The sequence below is a fragment of the Bufo gargarizans genome, chromosome 6 (assembly GCF_014858855.1).
Source record: "Bufo gargarizans isolate SCDJY-AF-19 chromosome 6, ASM1485885v1, whole genome shotgun sequence".
In the NCBI taxonomy this organism is placed as follows: Eukaryota; Metazoa; Chordata; class Amphibia; order Anura; family Bufonidae; genus Bufo; species Bufo gargarizans.
The window spans coordinates 287,679,910-287,699,860 of record NC_058085.1 but is presented as its reverse complement, the minus strand read 5'-3'; the positions used below and the strand labels follow the sequence as shown (position 1 = coordinate 287,699,860).

Genomic DNA, 19,951 nt, shown 5'->3' with positions numbered 1-19,951 from the left:
ATCGCTGCATCCGTAACAACCAGCTCTATAAAAATATCACATGACTTAACCCCTCAGATGAACTCAGTAAAAAAACTAACAAAAAAAAAACAGTGCCAAAAAAGCCATTTTTTGTCACCTAACATCATTTAAAGTGCAACACCAAGCGATCAAAAAGGTGTATGCCCCCCAAAATAGAACCAATCAAACCGTCATCTCATCCCGCAAAAAAAAATAAGCCCCTACCTAAGACAATCGGTCAAAAAAAAAACTATGGCTCTCAGACTATGGAGACACTAAAACATATTTTTTTTTTCAAAAATACTAAATAAATAAAAAAGAAAAAGTATACATATTAGGTATTGCCACGTCTGTAACGACCTGCTCTATAAAAATATCATGTGACCTAACCCCTCAGGTGAACGCTGTAAAAATAAATAAAAACTTTGCCAAAACAACCAATTTTATTGGTCACCTTGCCTCATAAAGTGTAATAATGAATGATCAAAAAATCATATGTACCCAAAAATTGTACCAATAAAAACGTAAACTCTTCCTTCAAAAAATGAGCCCCTGCACAAGATGATTAGCAGAAAAATAAAAAAATATGGCGTTCAGAAAATGCAGACACAAAAATTATTTTTTTTCAAAAATGCTTTATCATGTAAACTGGAAACAAAGTAGACATATTTGAAATCACCGCGTCCGTAACAACCTGCTTTAAAAAAATAGCTCATGATCTAACCTTTCAGATGAACGTTATAAAAAGTGACAAAACAGCCATTTTTTGGTTACCTTGCCTCACAAAAAACGTAATATAGAGTGATTAAAAATCATATGTACCCCACAATAGTGCCAATAAAACTGTCACCTTTTCCCCTAGTTTCCAAAATGGGGTCACTTTTGGGAGTTTCTACTGTAGTGGTGCATCAGGGGGCTTCAAATGGGACATGGTGTCTAAAAACCAGTCCAGCAAAATCTGGCTTCCAAAAACCATGTGCCAATCCTTTCTTTCTGCGCCCTGCCGTGCGCCTGTCAGAAGTCTAGTATGTTGTGGTTGGTGTGTCATGTGCCAGTGACCATAGCATTGTTTACTGCCTTTGACATTGAATGGCAAGGAGGCCTAGCACAGGACCCCTTTACTGACAAGCTTGCCATACACATTCAATAGCTGTTTGCCAAATGTTCAGCATCAGACTATCTCTTCTCAAGCCTCATTCACACGTCAGTGTTTGGTCAGTGATTTCCATCAGTGATTGTGAGCCAAAACCAGGATTGGAGCCTCACAGAGATAAGGTATAAGGGAAAGGTCTGCACCTGTTCTGTGTTTAGAGCTGCACCTGGTTTTGGCTCACATTACTGATGGAAATCACTGACCAAAACACTGACATGTAAATGAGGCATGACTTGGTCCCAAGATCTTTAAAATCCCCAATAAACATACACTTTTGTTTTGGTCAAGTGTATTTGTTGTCAATTGGGGGGGTTGAGAAGAAAGCCTCTGCCTCGGACACCTCTGAAAACGTCTTATCTCCTGGAGAAGGAGAAAGGATTCTAGTTAACATATTCATTTATTTAGATCCTTCTCTCCCTCACATTATCTGTTTGGCATAGTTGGGAGTTCCTTATACACATAAGACTGTTGGCCAAACTTGCTGAGAAAAGCGGCTAATGTGCAGGAGTGGATTGGGAACTTAAAGTGGCCCTGGAAAAAAAAACTAAAACTGGCCCAAAGTTGTAGGGTTGTCTACATTGATAGGAGATGAGGCAACAAAAGCTGTCCCTCTGTGGTGGTCATCAATAGCTGCCATTTTTTGTTCTCCTCCTCCAGTTGTCTCTGATTAAGATATGGAGCAGGGGGCTTATGAGGTGAGATGCAGGCCATAGTTGAATTCAGGAGGACATGTGAGGTCACATGAGTACTTGATTCTCACAGCGTTAATTATTGCTGAGAGCTCATTATGTACCAGTCCCGGGGGAGGTCGGCGGGCCCATGAGCCTCGGCCCACCAGGAAGCTTCCCTGTAAGGCCTAGTTCACACAAACGTTTTTTTTGCGAGTGTACGGGCCGCTTTTTTGTGTTCCGTATACGGTCCCATTAATTTCAATGGTTCCGCAAAAAAAAGGAATGTGTTCCGTATGCATTCCGTTTCCGGTATTTCCGTTTTTCTGTTCCATTGAAAGATAGAGCTTGTCCTATATTTGGCTGTAAATCACGGGTCGTGGCTCCATTAAAGTCAATGGGTCCGCAAAAAAAACTGAACACATACGGAAATGCATCCGTATGTCTTCCGTATCCGTTCCGTTTTTTCTGAACCATCTATTGAAAATGTTATGCCCACCCCAATTTTTTCTATGTAATTATTGTATACTGTATATGGCATACGGAAAAACGGAACAGAAACGGAAACACAACTGAAACAAAAAACTGGAAAAACGGATCCGTGAAAAACGGACCGCAAAACACTGAAAAAGCCATACGTTCGTGTGAACTAGGCCTAAGGTCTATGGCCAATCCACCCCTGCTAATGTGTATGTCATTAATGTGTCATTTAGCATCCACCCCTGTTTATTGCCTAATATGTGGATAGAGGAAAAAAATAAATTGTGGGCCAACCCCTTTAAGGAAGTGCCTTATGGGGACTCTGCTTTTGCATCGGGCTATGGACTCAAAACTTTGTATAGATTTCTTTCAATCTTCAAAAAAACATGCAGGATGAAGAAGTGAATCCATGCAGCAATATCCTGGTCCCTCTACCTTTTTTTGTAGTTTGCATCTCTAAGTCTTGCCTTGATCAGTGATACTTCCGTAAAATGTACTCAAAAATCATAATTAAAAGAAAAATAAATTTAGAATTTTTTCCCCACTATGCCAGTATGACAAAATATGAAAATGCAGCACATGTTGTGAATGGTCACCACCATCATCTCTGTGACCTACATTAGATACTTGTTTCATTTACCGAAGGCACATCAGCCTTTTCCTTGCTGCCACTGTCATCACTTTGTAAAAATAAGGGTCTGATTTGTGGAAACAAGCTGTGCTCATTTCTTTACACTTTTCATCCCCTCTACAAAAGCAGGAAGTGAACTCAAAGCTTTCCCATAACAAACGCAATATAAGGGAAATGCCAGACCAATGACTTTCCGTTCATTCCTTTATGTGTGGACCAGTGTGGAGATCCAATGTTCAACAATAACCACCAACAGCGCTAAATGAATGCAGAAGATTTCCGATGATGTTTTATATCGTTATAATTTGCACAAGTTCCGGTCTATGGGTGGAAGTATATGGTAACCTTCCTGATGTATCTACCACACAAAGAAATGTCTACTCTTTTACTTTTTCATTGTGTCAATGTAGAACAAAGACCACACCTAAGACATTTTTCTGCCGTGACTGCATACATTTCCCAAGTTTATGTGTTTCAAAGTAAAATTAGAACGATCAGGGATTCACATTTTCCAGTTGACTTTTATGGATTTACCAGATAGTGAGGACATGAAGGCATGCTACAGTTTTGAAGTAAAAGGAATCTATCTGTAGCAGTCTTAAGATGGCCATACACATTATTCAAAAGGGGCCATACCCGCCAAGTGTCTAATAACAGCATCTTTGTAAATGGAAGGTAGAATAGAGATCAGCTTTTATCACCAAGGGGAACGTACTATTACATGGTAGCCAATAAAACGAATGGCCGTTCATGTAATGCATACACGGTCTGCTCCTACCAGAATGGAAGCTTCTCCTACCAAATTTTGGCTCAAGGAGATGGGTCTCCATCATGAGACCTCTTCTTCTATGCTGTTCATATGTCCTAATAGGACATAAGGTCAGAGTTTGTCTTTATGAGACAGTTTTAAAGGGAACCTGTCACCATTAAATGCAGTGCAAACTACAAGTTAACATGTTGTAATGCAGGAGTAACTGAGCAGATTGATATATAGCTTGTGGGAAAAGATTTTGTATAATTTGTAATTTATTCATTTAATTTTCTCATTCTGAGCTCAGTAGTCATGTTAACACTCTTACAAGTGATTGACAACCTTCCCTTTAGAAGTGTGTATACAGAGGTAGTTGTCAATCACTGATAAGACTACTTGGCTACTAAGCTCAGGAAGAGCAGACATTTTAAGGAATAAATTACACATTATACCAAATCATTTCCCATAAAACTATACATAATCTGCTAAGCTCCTTGTGTTCTATAACATGCAACCTAAAGACTGTACTGCATTTTTATGGTGACATGTTCCCTTTAACGTCAACAACTCAACCAATTTAATTAAGATCCACTCAAAATCTAATACATGTGGGCATTTCTTCGCTGCCTAATTATTTGAGAGGCTAGAGACTTGTCTCTATAAAAGGGCATAAACCCTGAAATTTAACTTCTGCTGCTGGCCTCTTTCTTATGTCCAGCAGATTCCCAGTTCCTCCGGTCCAACATGGCAGCCAGTGCCATTAGCTATATAAATATAGCACCAGAACCAACCACATAACATAAATAGAGTACCAGAACCAACTTTGGTACATATATACCACACCAGATCCAAGCTCACTACACTAATACTATAGCAGAACCAAGCTCAGTACAAAGTTTTTACCATGTGAAGCTACACCTCCCAGTACAACCTTAACAATGGTCATAGTATCCTGGGATTTGTCATTCCACAAACAAGAATGTTACCACCCGTTACATGGCCTGCAGACCATACAGTGTATAGTACTTTTCAGACATGTTCCATGATGGAATATATATTTACACCCATTGAATCTTAGGAGACATCTAATTAGAGTCATTATCTTTATTTTCCTCTCCATCTGATCCAGACCATCATGACAACCTCTACCTGCTACAACAGTGTCTACCTGCAAGATGTCTTCTGCTTCTCACTTTTGCAGAACATCTACACAGTGTGCCCCTGAAACAACAGTGTACGCCTGAATAAAATATTCCCCACACTCTGCCTCTGAATAAAAAAACTAATATCCTACATACGTGCCAGCTGTATAAAAAATGTCCAACAAAGGGCCTGCTGAAAAAATAAAAAATGTTACACAATATGCCCCTGAATAAAAACATGCCCCAAAATGTACTTCATGAATAAAATCAAGGTCCACATTTTGTCTCCTGAAAAAAATGTCTAACAATGTACTGAATAAAAATATAAGAAAATATGCCCCATAATGTGCCGCTGAATAAAATTATGACACACAATAATAAATATCTGCCCCACATTGTGCCACTGAATACACATAACCCTAAGATTTTTGTGTTTCCTATACATTATTCTCAAGATATTCTACTAGAATGTGAATTGCCGGTTGTTCATATATCTAATACATAGAGCATTGGGTGATGCCATCTGACTTCACAGGTCACTGATGTATCTTATCTGCACCTTAGTCTTGTTCCCATATGTCTGATTTTCACCAGGAAAATTGCCTATTGCTGTAGTAATCTCCTGAGGACATGCAGCTGGCAGAACAGCAGTACATTTTTGCCTTTGGTCAATAAATAGATATTTCTTTGAAGTGAAATGAGCGCATAAACTACATAAAACTACATAAACTACATATAAAAACAAGACTGGAATATTTCAGTAACCTAGAGAAGAAGGCATAACCTTTGTAGTTACGTAAGCAGCATTAACTTGCCCGGTTCATTATCCAGCTCACTCACTATAAGGTATCTTGATGCTCCTACCTACGCTTATCTAAGCAGAACACTACATGGGAGAGATGAGGCTAATACTCTGGACACTTTCCATCTTCATGTGCTGCTGATCCAGCAGCATTAACTGATAAATTATTAGCCACGTGATAGTTCAGTGTATGATTTACCAGTGAACGTCAAGCTACTGTAAATTTCTCATGGGAGATGAGACAAATTATAACAAAACAAATGCTAAGCAAATTGTAACTACTGTTGAATGTCAAGTGGTTGCTTAGGTTAAAGCAAAATTCCCATCTCATAAAGTGATGGCATATTGCTTGAAGAAACCATCATTTTATGATTGGTGAGGGTCCAATTTCTGAGGCCCACACTGAACCTGAGAATAAAGGGGCTGTAGCGCAATGCCCAGGCCACGAACTGTGCAGGGAACTGCAGCGCTGCTCCGGTCAAATGAATAGTAGTACAAACTTCAGTTCCTTGCAGTTACTTTCACACTTGCGTTCGGAGCGGATCCATCTGGTGTCTGCACAGACGGATCCGCTCCTATAATGCAAACGCTTAGATCCGTTCAGAACGGATCCGTTTGCATTACCATTACCATGCATTTGTTCATGATAGTGCAAACGGATCCGTTTTGACTTTACATTGAAAGTCAATGGGGGACGGATCCGTTTGAAAATTGAGCCATACTGTGTCAACTTCAAACGGATCCGTCCCCATTGACTTACATTGTAAGTCTGGACGGATCCGTTTGCCTCCGCACGGCCAGGCGGACACCCGAACGCTGCAAGCTGCCTTCAGGTGTCCGCCTGCTGAGCGGAGTGGAGGACAAACGGTGCCAGACTGATGCATTCTGAGCGGATACGCATCCACTCAGAATGCATTAGGGCTGGACGGATCCGTTCGGGGCCGCTTGTGAGAGCCTTCAAACGGAACTCACAAGCGGAGCCCCGAACGCAAGTGTGAAAGTAGCCTAAGAGCGCTGATCTGCAGTGAAGACTTAGAAGGGGACTAATATGTGCTACTGCCTTATCATTGTCATGATCATTGGGGTCCCATCAACTCAATCATGTAAAGAATTTAGTGAAATTAAAGGTGTATTTCTTTCTGAGACAATGGGGGTATATATCGCTAGGATATTCCCCCATTGTCTGATAGGTGCGGGTCCCACCTCTGGGACCCGCACCTACACGGAGAACAGAATGGGGAAGGTGGTGGCCGGAGGACCCCGGGTGTCACCGGGTCCGGCCGCCACCAAACGTTCTCCCCATAGTACTGAATGGTAGTGCACTGCGCTTGCTCGGCCACCGCTCCCATTCAGCGCTCGGCTGTTTTCGGCGGCCCAATAGAAATGAATGGAGGACAGCTGCGCATGTGCAGTGCAGCCTCCACAACTTTTGGGCCTCCGTTCTCAGTGTAGGTGCACCTATGAGACAATGGGGGCATATTCTAGCGATATGCCCCCATTGTCTGAGATGAGAAAACCCCTTTAACCTTCTACAAGCAGAGATGATCAGGGACCCGCATCCACACAGGTACCACCAATATGTAGTAGTCTATATTCTTGAGCAGAGAGAATGTTGTGAGCGTGGAGCTCCACTTAAGGCTCAGAAACATGATTTATTTATCTGGTCAAATACGATGTCCTAGTGATATCTGGCTGTCTAGTTTCTATGAAAGATAAATTTCCATTAATGGTAGCAACATTCCCATTCTTTAGATTTAAAACTTCCTAAAAGGAAAAATATAGGTAAAAATGTAACATATTGGACAGGACACTGGGTTGCATTGATGAGAAGTTATAAATCTGAAGATAGTTATAAGCGTCTGGTGACCATTTTTAATCATGACTGACAAGTTTCAAAGTTTCAAATTGGGGATGTGTTTCATTTGTAAAAAATGTGTCTCATGAGAGGGTCACTTATTTCCAGATACGGCACCGTATACTTGAATAGGGCTGAGCTGCAATACCAGACACATCTCATGGACAAGATTGGCTGCTTTATTCAGGCTGACTCAGAAAGCAATTATTGGGAACAAACAGTTTTTTCCCAATATTTGTCTCCTCATCAGAGGGGACAAGCTTTCGCTACAGTGATCGCTCCCTCTCATGAAGATTCATTGTTTATGGGCAGCAGATCCCTGTTTACGTCGCACAATTTGATGCCCAGAAACAATGAAATTGATGTCCGCACCAACAAAGCTTTCATCGGATAAACAAGCGTTTGCTGAATCATCGGGTGATAGGTGACAATTTTGCACATGGTAGTCATCGGGAATGGGCATTCCTAGGAATGCTCCTTCCCGATGATTGCCCCGAGTAAAAGGGCCTTTAGGCAGTTCCTTTTATTTTTTAGGATGTGTATGAGGGCTTTCAAGACACTATTAGGCTCCTCTCTGACAGGCACTTCTATTATGTGTCTCCCTTCCTTCTAGCATGTGATAAGAGGCACCATATCTGTCAACTACCAGCCCTTGTCTTTCCTACCTAATTACTATTTCCCCCATGGTAACTTTTGTTATGTATTATATGATCTTATATAATTCATGTATGCCTCACAAAACATACATGGAAATATTTACATGCAACTGACACATATGTTTCAGCCAAGAACCCCAAAACATCTGTGTATATAGGTGGGTCTATCTTCTTCATGGATGGGACTCTGGCTTGCCTACAATCTCTTGTCATATTTCAAGGCTCTTAAAGGGTTAGATATATGTATAGGGACTCGCTTTAGAGAGACAGTTTTCTTCCTTCTGGAGGAGAGCTAATACTTATTCCCAAGGATCATTGTGTGTAAGACTCCCGATGTCAGCTAGAGATCTCCACAAGGTAAAATAGTACAGCTGAGAGCCAAGCCAAAGGTTCACAAAGCCCAGTTTCTATTGCTCTGCGTGCAAAAAACATACTTGTCCATCCTATGAAACTATCCTGGTGTTTGTGTGTGAGAGATGTCGAAATTATATACTGGGGGAACTGAATGTCTTATGTGAATGTTAATCTCTACAGGTCAGCGAAGTCTGATAACACCATTAGGGTCCTTTCACACCTCCGTAATGTATTGCGGATCCTCAATACACCCGTCCAGCACCCCCATAGAACTCTTGTGGACAAGAATAGAACATGTTCTATTTTTTTGGGGAGCCGCGGGCCAGAAAATCAGGGCCGCGCTCCGGAAATGCGGATGCAGACAGCACACTGTGTGCTGTCCACATCTCTTCCGGCCCCATAGAGAATGAATGGGTCTGGATCAACGTTACGTAACGGATCCGGACCCATTCTATGGACGTGTGAATGGACCCTTATATGATATAATCGATGCATCATACGCAACTATTCGATGTTTAGACTAGTAGTGAAGACCTTTATGGGATAATAGCTGCTAGACTGGTGGGAAGGGCACAAGTCCTTCACTTCTCTGTTATATTTTTACGGTGACTGGATCAGCAGGTTGTGTGGAATTTGAGTTATGGTCTTTTGTATATATTATTTTTCCACATCACTAAACCACAAAGAAATAGGCAAATATACCCTGTACAGTGGATTTATTTAACCATTGTTCTTCAACGTCTGCAAATGTCAGGTGTTTTCTGTCGTTACAATTGGAGTACTTTCTATATCTATCTATGATAAATGACCTGAACCTTTGAAAAATGAACCTCCTGCTAACTTCATTCAAAGCATTCCCAACAACTGTCTAATGTCACCTGAAAATTGATTTCCTTCAAAAAACAAAGGTGACGTAAAGATGAACCAAAATTCCCCTTAAAATCCACAAACCTGCGTAGAGCCCAATTCCCTGAGGAATGTGCAAGGCATTGTCTATTTGGTGAACTTCTTAGAATAACATCCTAGTGATCAGAAATAGAGTCTGCAGCTGGGAACAACTTCACAGCATGGTTTTCCTTCTCTTGATCTTAGCTTCCTCTACTATGAGGCACAGGATGTGCTAGAAAATCCTGATCTTACAATCTTTTAGCTGGAAACATCTGACCAGATGAGAGACAATTCACCACATAGTCTTCCAGTTTCATGTTTACTGAATAATGTTGAAACGTGCAGCAATTAGAATAATTCTTAGGCTGAGTTCACACTTCAGTTATTTGGTCAGTTATTTCCATCAGTTATTGTGAACCAAAACCAAGTGCGGGTCAAAAACACAGAACAGGTGCAAATCTTTCCATTACACCTGGAAAGATCTGAGAATGCTTCACTACTGGTTTTGGCTCACAATAACTGATGGAAATAACTGACCAAATACCTCGCCTTAACTTGGCCTTAAAGGGTTTCTGTCACCAGATTTAACCCTATTAAACTAGCTGACATTAGCGATGTGCTAATATCAGCTGAACCTAACTAGCCTATTCCTACTTTTATCTATGCCCCCATTACGCCAGAAATCTGACTTGTATAATATGCTAATTAGCCTCTGGGGGGGGGGGGGGCGTTGTTCCTGCTCAGAGAGGCTCCGTTCTCCCAACTTTGTCGCCTCCCTCCCGCTCTGGTGAAATCTCGTGCCGTTCAGCATTTGGCGCAGGTGCGGTGAGGGAAAGACGCTCGCTCGCAGGCTGCCAGCTTCTTCACCGCGCCTGCGCCGAATACTAAACAGCGCGAGATTTCACCAGAGCACAGGGCTGGCAGATAGATGCGAGCACTACATCAGGACTTGGAGGGATGCGACAAAGGTGGGAGAACAGAGCCTCTAGGAGCAGGAACAACGCCCCCCCCCCCCCCCCCCCCCCCCCGCTTCTAGAGGCTAATTAGTATATTATAAAAGTTATATTTCTGGCGCAATGGGGGCATAGATAAAAGTAGGAATAGGCTAGTTAGGTTTAGCTGACATTAGCACATTGCTAATGTCAGCTAGCTGAATAGGGTTAAATCTGGTGACAGAATCCCTTTAATTGAACATATCCAAAGATACTTTAATCGGTAGTGGTTACATATCAAACAACCTCTGTGTATACATTTTACACAGGGGTGGAGTGGGAACTTAAAGCAGCCCTGGGAAAAAAACTAAAATGTTGTAGGAGCTTCCAAACGGACAGAAGACAGAGCAACACATGTAGGCCGGGACAACAGAAGTAGGTGGGGCCAGAACCAAATACCGCCCCAATAGAACCAAATACCACAATGCAGCACAATATACTGCCCCAACAGAACATAATACCACAGTGCAGCACAAAATATCGCCCCAGCAGACCCAATACCACAGTGCAGCATAAAATATCGCCCCAGCAGACCCAATACCACAATGCATTACAAAATACTGACATCCATGCCAGAGTATGAAACTGTATCATAGTCCTGAGGATGGCAATACTGTTGAACTCAGGACCCCTGCCAATCAGCTGTTTGAGAAAACAGTGGTACTCCTGTGAGCGCTGCAGCTTTCTCTTTGATTTTCCTAGGCCAAGTGACCACACGTTCATCAGTCACGTGGCCTAGGTGCAGCTCAGCCCCATTCAAGTGAATAGGGCTGAGTGCAATACCAAGCACAGCTGCTATACAATGTACGGCGCTGTGCTAGAGAAGCTGCGAGAAGGCAGCGGCGCTCACAGGCGTGCTAGTGCCTTCTCAAAACGGTTGATTGGCAGGGGTCCTGGGTGTTGGACCCCACTGATCAGATACTGATGCTCTATCCAGAGGCTATGTCATTTCCTCTATTGTACCCAGTGATCATGTGATCACCGGGTGTCTTGAACAGAGCTGCTGGGTCTTAGCACACTCCGATCAGCTCTCACAGTGTCCTTACAGAGGGCTATTTTCCCCTGTAACTGGAGCTTCTTTGAATATGTCATAGTGTCTCCAAGAGGTCTTTTATTGACATATAGTTAAAAAATAAGTAAAATATATAAGAAAATAAAAAAAGCCCACATCAACTGAACCAGTGGCTATAGTCGCCCCATGCACCAAAAACTGCACATATTATATATCAAAATGACCAATGCTAAAATGGGAAACCCATTTTAATAATTTATTTTGGGGTCAGTTTGTATATTTTTTAAAATAAGGAGTTATAGGTTGGAGAAAAAAAAAGAACTTTTTTTTTTTTTTTTTTTACTTTCTTTGCTGTTTTCCCCAAATGAAACTAAAAACATATCAATGTCAGACCCCCGCCGATCAGATATTGATGACCTATTCTAAGGATAGGTCATCACTATACACTGCCTGCATAATCCCTTTAAGGCCCTTTCAGGCCTGGTCATTAAAGGGTAAATCTTCTAATATTCAGGGTCTGTTCATGCTCCAGCTGCTTACTTTATTTTTTTGTATCCTAGAATGCATATTATATATAGATATTGCACAATGGATTGAATAGAGCTACAATGTAAAGCTACAATGCACCCGTTATGTTTGACATAATGCTGTAACGCCGCTTTAGTCTTCTTGCTGAAATAACAGTACGCTGGCCGTTTCCTACACAGGAAATGATGGTTTTAAGTGAATATGAGTTCCAGCAGATAAAGATGTGAAAATAAAAGCAGTCAGTCTTATAATGTTCCCCATGCCTTTGTTTTTACTGACCCAGACAACAGCCTAAGGCAAGGGCCAATACTTCTATTCAGTTTCCAATAAAGGATGAGTTATTACATTCTGGGGAATCTCTAGGATATGTTGTTTTAAGTGTAATTACTATTTTGTTGAAAATCTTAGTTTGTAGCAATGCTATACTCTGATCCACCATAACATTAAAGGGGGTTATCCTATGAATAATGTCATACATAATCTACTACATGACAACCTGTTTCTAGTAAAGCTACAACCAGCCCTGTACCACACATGGATCCAGAAATCTCCCCATTCATTGCTCTAAATGTTCTGCTAGATTGATTTCCTGCTGTCGGCTTAGGGGGCGTGTCCTTTCTCAGAGGGTATATTCTTTCTGCTGCAGCTGGTGGCAGTTGAAAGATGGAACTGAGCATGTGCATCTCAGTGAGCAGGACAGAGAAATTGGAAAAAGAGCAAACAGCAGGTGGCGCCATACAGATAGATTTCATTGAATAACTCAGTAGCTATAATATATTTTTAATTACATGCAATTAGAAAAGTGTTCAGATCCAGGTTCTGGTTTCAAAACTGGAATATTTTTTGTGGGACCATCCCTTTTATACTGTGTAGGTCCCCCTCCTTCCTCCAAAGCAGCTCTGACTCAAAGCTTGGACTTCACGTGACCTTGGAAGGCGTCCTGTGGTATATAGCAGAAGATCCTTTAAAAGGGATCCATCATCCCCTCCAGACATGACTGCTTGCATCCCCATGTAATAACAATTCTGGAGCATCTTTTCATTTAACTATGTTGTGCCAATCCTATATTATTCCTACTAGAAGTTATGAATGAGTTTTCAGCAGTTTGCAATAAAGGAGGAATGGCACAACATAGAGACATAAAATTAGAGGCTCCAGAATTGTTATTACATGGGGAATGCAAGTAGTTGCTAACACAGATATGTCAGGAGAGGTGACAGGTCCCCTCCATGAGGTGGGTCCTCCATGGATCTGACTTGTTTTCCAACCAATCCCACAGATGCTCAATTGGATTGAGATCTTGAGAATTTGGAGGTCAAACTAACACCCTGTCACCCTGCTGAATGAAGCCACTGCCATCAAGGATTATTTGGTCTGCAACAATGTATTGGTAGAGGGTGCATGTCACGTAACATTTGATTGCATTGTGGTGCCATTGCACCCCCAGGTAAGCAATACACACTTGCCCAGCAGTATGTGATTCATCAGACTACGGCACCTTTTTCCATTGCTACATGGTACAGTTGTGTAGGCGAATCCAGCAGTGGACAGAAGCCACCATGGGCTCTCTGACCGGTCGCCCCATGCACAACAACCTGTGCGCATCGTGTTTTGACACTTTTCTACCACAGCCAGAATTAAAGGGGTTTTCTGAGACTCTGATATTAATGACCTATCCTGAGGATAGGTCATCAATATCAGATTGGCGGAGGTCCGGCACCCCAGCCATGCTGTGGCAAGTCCTGTGTCCTTCTCGCAGCTGTGCCATCCATTGGTTAGTGCCTGTGCTTGGCATTGAAGCTCAGCCCCAATCACTAGAATGGGACTGAGCTGCCCTTAGGCCACATGACCAATGAATGTGACATGACTGGCCAAGGAAGAGGCCTAGACGCTAACCGGAGCGCCACCATCTTTTCAGACAGCTGATTGGCAGGGGCGCTAGGAGTTTTAAAGTTGGGTGCTGGGAGTTTTTATATTGCATAAGGCAGATTTCTTGCTCTGAAAGGTTGATTTGTGACCTGCTAGGAGTAATCTCATTGCGGAACAGAGTAAACACATCGTCCAATCCTTTAATACAGTTGAATTTTCATTTCAGTGTTTACAATGTTCCAGCGAGATTGATGTCCTTTTAAATGAATGTTTAACAAAGCGCAATATCTCTGATCACAGTTTTCTTTTTCTTCTGGAGATAAATGACATGATTGCTTTTAAAGCCCGGCGATGATACACGTTGAACAGAAAACAACAATCTGTCAGCGCAGAGGATAAACCTGAGCTTCTGAAGTATAGAAGTAACGGGAGCTGGAGCGAAGCCAGGCCGCTTATAATGCCTCGCTCAACAAAGATGCCTTTATTGGCTGGAAACATAAATAATCTAATCAATGTAGAACCTGTGCTGAAAAATGTAGCTTGTTGTACCATGCAAATGTTACAAGGCTGGACAAAGGAAATGCCTTCTTCATGGGCTGCATGGACAATCATCTTTAAGTATTATATAATGGGTGTTCTGTGTCCTATGTCCAGCTTGTCTGTCATGTGTGGCCTCCAATGACTGCTAATTAAGGGGCCACGTACAGAGCTGGAATGCCTCATAACCATTAGCTAAGAACAGTTGGGCCTAAGGAACAATGATGTGTACAGCCTAATAATTACAAGTCAATATACAAGAAACCAAGACCCATTTTTTGCCGCTTAATCCTTTTGGCTCTACAAAGCTATGCCACTGATCAGTGACAGCAAACATCCATTCTCTTATAGCATGCATGGGTAAATATTTATTTAAAGGATTCTTTATAATATCATGTCCATTGGTATTTTAGAGGAATCTGCAATGCTAAACTGCTGACAGCACTACACAAGAGCTAGTAAGAAGAGTACAGACTTACATTTTGTGGAGATTGTATCAGGAGTAGTGTGAATATGAACTTTTATTCTGCCAGATTCTGCTTCTCAAAAGACCCTAGAGGAGGAGCTACACAGTGAAGTGCAGTCTGCATTGAGCTGCTTCACAGCCCCTCTCCCCTGCTCTGAGTGACAGGCCTAGAACCCAACCGGGAGACAACTACGGATCACTCAGAGCAGAGGGGAGGGGCTGTAAAGCAGCTTAATACAGAAAGCATTTCACAGTGAAGTGCCACCGTCTGAGCGCTTGCAGGAGCAGAATCTGGCAGAATAAATGTTTATATTCATACTACTCCTGATAATAAAAACTCTCTTTAAAAGTGTTTTCCAGGATGCGGTGTGCTCTCCTTCACTGTAGGCGGCCCCATTCTGGAGATAGGAATAAAGGAGAACACACCGAACATGCACAGTGCACCCTCCATTCACTGCTAATGGAGTTCCAAAAATAGCCGAGTGAGCGCACTCAGCTATTTTTTGTAAATTCCATAGCGGTGAAAGGAGAGCACTCCAGTCATTCATGGCCACTATTTCATTCACCTCAATGGGACTGCCAGTAATAACCGAGCCAGCATTTGGCTATTTTAAGAACTCCCTTATTGGTGAATGGAGGGTGGCTGCGCATGCATGGCTGCTCTACCTTAACTTCAGGGGGTCTAGTCTGGAGGCAGGAGCTGGTTCAAGAGTCGGCACCTATCTGACATTGATGGCATATCCTAGCGATATGCCATAAGTCTCTGAGATGGGAAAAACCCTTTAAGGTTTTATTGGCACAGTATGTGATCATTCCTTGTGTATATAGGTCTGTGATAGTCATACAAAAAATATGCTTAGTAAAGGGCCTGTTATAGAGTATTGATGTGATAAGAGATGGAAACTTTTTTGGGACTCACAGGTTTTAGTTAGACTCCATCATACTGCCTTTCCCTATAAGCTGAGAACGCTCCCATTATACCCACAGAGGCCATAAGGTAAGATTAAGTTATTCAGGTCGTATATACCGTATCAGTGATACTGTTTTTCTACTTTCTGAAAAAGTGCCATAGACTGCTATTCCGTACAGAGGCATCTATTAAAAAGTAGCATATGGTATACTTTTCAACATTCGCTAACAATCGCCAGTCCCTTTTCCTTTGCTAACTTTAATAAATAGAAATAATACATGTGCATGCAAAATTACCTTAAAGGGAACCTGTCACCATGAAACTACAGTGCAATTTTCAGGCAGCATGTTATAGAGCAGGAGGAGCTGAGCAGACTGATATATAGTTTTAAAGAAAAAGATTCAGTATTGCTCTTACTTCAGTATTGCTCTTAAAATATTCATTTAAATCTCTCCTTATTCTGAGTTTAGGAGTCATGTCGTCCTGTTGACAGCTAACTCTGTATGCCTCTACACACAAAGGTAGTTGTCAATAACTGGTTAGGACTGCCCACATGACTCCTAAGCTTCAAATAAGCGGAGATTTAAATGTATATTTTTACAAGTTACACTGAATTGTTTCCTATAAAACTATATATAAATCCGTTCAGTTCATCCAGTGCCAAAACATGCTGCCTGAAGATCGCACTGCATTTTCATGGTGATAGGTTCCCTTTAAAGAGTATGTACACCATCAGGGGCATTTTTTTTTTAGGATAGCATTTTTACTCATTTTGGGCTTAAAATCGTTTTTTCAATTGCCTGTCAGAACACAGTAAAACACAGTACATGCTACTAGAGAATCTCAATGCTGTACAGAGAAAGGAGCTCCAAATTTTTAATAAAAGGCTAATTGAAAAAAATATTTTTATCGAAAAATTTGTACAATGAAATAATAATAATAAAAAAATACACTTGAAGGTGTCTATAGCCTTTAGGTACAATTAAATCACATACAAGGTCTACTATTTTGAGTCATAAATGCCTTTGTAAAAGTCTACATTGACTGATATTAAAGAGCTTACATACCAGCAAGGCAGACCTTGCAACTGCAATGGGGACACTGAAGAGAGGGCAGAGGCTTGTTAGTTCTATTCCCTGCTATCTATTTGGTAGTAAGAACCTCTAGATGGAAAATTACCATAAGTAACGATAATAAAGGGCCCATACTAATCTTCGCTATGGACCCCCCTCTCTTCTATGTAAACCACTGTTGATGTTGTATATAGAATAAAATCTTTATTCCTCTTTGTTATCAGTTGTTTTAGGATAAGTGAATTGTATTGCACTTGCTTTATTAGTGAGTTATATCAAAAGAATTGTCCTTTGTAGTTTAGTACAACATTGGCTTTCATACAGTAAACAGGCATTGAGTAACAGGTTTAGTTGGTCAGTAAAATAACCTCCGTTAACCACAAAGTTCCGCCACATTTTAGTGGTTTGGATACTATACTTGGGCAGTTCAAATATTTTCCTTTGTGAAAAAGTCAGCTCTCCAGAACACACATATTCAATAGCACCACCTGTCAATGATCAACTATATCAGCTGCTAAGTTGTTGGCCAACCCCTCCCTGCTACCAGAAATATCAGAGAAATGTTCTTTGCTTCTTTCAGAATTAGACAAAGGATATTTCTCTGGGGGAACTTTATTCTCCTAAAGTGGCAATTTTCATTTTTTACAAAGCTTTGTGCTGTGTAGTGAATACCCTTTAAAGGGGTTGGCTCGTCTTACACATTGATGGCATATTGCTAGGATATACCATTAAGTCTGTTGTGGAAATTTTATTAGGATGCGTTTCTAATATATTGTGTATTGTCATCATGTCTCTCAGTGTCAGGGTAAACCATTGGAGTGGATATCTTCCCGTGTATGTCCTGTCACAGCTGTTGGGCGCAGAGGTCTCCGTCGGCGAATGGTCCATGTGCTAAGCACTGGGCTGTGGGCCGGGGGGGGGACTCATGTGTTCAGCAGAGCAGTGTTTTGTTGGCTGATGTATGGACGCCGGCTAGGGCCCCCGCGCAAGACGCGGATTTATTGGCTTGGCGTGGATGCATTCGTTAAGAGAACAATATATGAAAGGAACGTGCGTTTGTTGTCTCTAGTGCGCCTGATCAGCCGCTGGAGATAATGACGTTGTCCTGTAAATAAACATGCATGAGGATCATAGTAACTTTATCTGGCATTGATCACTGAGCAAGGCTGGATAAAATTAACTCCAGTGGTTATAGGATACATGTGTTTGTTAGCTGGCTAGGTTATTCTAAATGATGGTGTCTTATCTTTCTATGTCATCACTTCCTGCATCCTTGTTACATGAAGTAAGTGGTCGGGTGATGGGCCAGCCTCTTTTCTATTGTTACGCCCAATAGTAAAGTGTACAGACTGGGCGGGAGCAGGGGAGTTGCTCAGCAGAACTGAACATGAAAACACCTGTGTCTGACTGCGGTTGAGAGATTTGCCTGTCCTTACACAAAGTCTGATGAGAGCAGATTTCTACTATTAATATTTCTACAACAAGTCCCACCTCTAGAACCTGCTCCTCTCTCTAGAATGGAGCCGCTATAGTGGAAGAAAGCATGCTGCGCATTGTGCTCTCCATACATCACTATGGGGGCTATCTGAAATTGATGCCATATCCGAGCAATATACCATCAGTTTATGAGATGACCCAACCCCTTTAACTGCAAATGTGCGATCGACAGACAATGTATCAGAACTAGACCAGTCAAGGCTTCATTTACATCTCCGTTAGGATAGTCTGTTGTGGCAGAGGATGTGATGTGAACCAAGCCTATGGTGCATTTGCAGGATATTTGCATCACTGATCGCATTACAGATCTTCATTGAACTTTTTTTGGTGTATCTCCACTACACCAAATCATAACCTTAAGGCCTTTTACATGGGCTGAGGATCGGGCCAATTATTGGGAATTAGTTATCCTACAAACGCTCTTTCCTGATAACTGGCCCGTGTAAAAATTCTAATGATCACTCAACAAAAGAGCAAAATTGAGCTGAATCTTTCATGCGGTACCCGGTTTGTCAGTAGCACATTGCCCCTGTGTAAGGTATTGTTCTCCCCCCTTTTATTTTGCATAAAGTTATGTGAATGGCACTTTAAACGAGCACCAAATGACTTGTATATTGTTGATAGTTATTCATTTATTGACCAGGGTCAGTCCATCTAAGAGGCATATTGGTTATCCTGTAAGGCTATGAAGGTCCTCAGATGAACAAAAATTATGCTTGTAAGACATCTATAAAGCTTCATGTACAAGATTATCCATGTTGTACATGCATGTAAAACAGAATCCATAGAAATACCAATGGGCCCAGACTGTACCTCCAATTTTTACACAATTTCACATGTTCCTCCAATTTCATACAACTTTCATACAAAGTTTTCTACGTTTAATTTCATGCCATCAGTATTCTCCCATGGAATCATTATTTATAGGGGGGAATATAGTATCTTGTTAATAAACCAACAAGTGCTATAAGCTAGTCATACACTTTAAATACAAGTAAGCTAATGGTTGAACAAACAATCATCTGGCCATACACATTTTAGTCCATATTGGCCACTACAGTTGTTCAAATTGGCCATACCTGTTCAATGAAACCAGTGACAGACAAAACATCTTTCTGGGAACTTTCCTTCAAAGAAATATCTTTTGTCCACAAACCATCTTTCTTATAAGGAAAGATCTTTTGTCTAAATATTGGACTAAAATGTTGTCATTGGTCGGCTAAAATGGTCGTTTGTTGTTAAATTACACCCAATAAGCAACTGTTTTGGTTGAAATTGCCAGTTTTTATTAACTTTAGACTATGTGTGAGGGTACCTATATGTGGTGGCTATGGCTTTGTTATAAAGAACTCTAGGGGCTCTGTATACTGCTGTAAAATTATCCATACACTTTAGATTGATGTCGACTGAACCTGTCGATTTCAGCAGGACTGGCCTAATATTTATGGCGGTATCCTGACTATCTACACATATAGCGAAGCATACCAGTGTATGGGTGTATCAGGAGGAATAGTTGTCAACTGAACAAGTATTCGGCCAATAGCTATTTAAACTGTATGAGTCTAAAGGGGTTGTCCAACTTTTTTGAGATTTTGCTAGCTCTCCACTACTGTGTTCCATTTCCCTTCAGCAGGCTTCTGGTCTTCGCCTTGTGGACCTCCAGACAGATGGTATCAAATGCACAGCT

General features: G+C 41.4%; 1 protein-coding gene across 1 annotated transcript in view; it reads right to left on the bottom strand.

The window, feature by feature from the left end:
- LOC122941208 overlaps positions 1 to 19,951 on the bottom strand; it is a 57,617-nt gene that overhangs the window by 25,612 nt on the left and 12,054 nt on the right. The gene's annotated exons all lie outside the window — the stretch shown is intronic.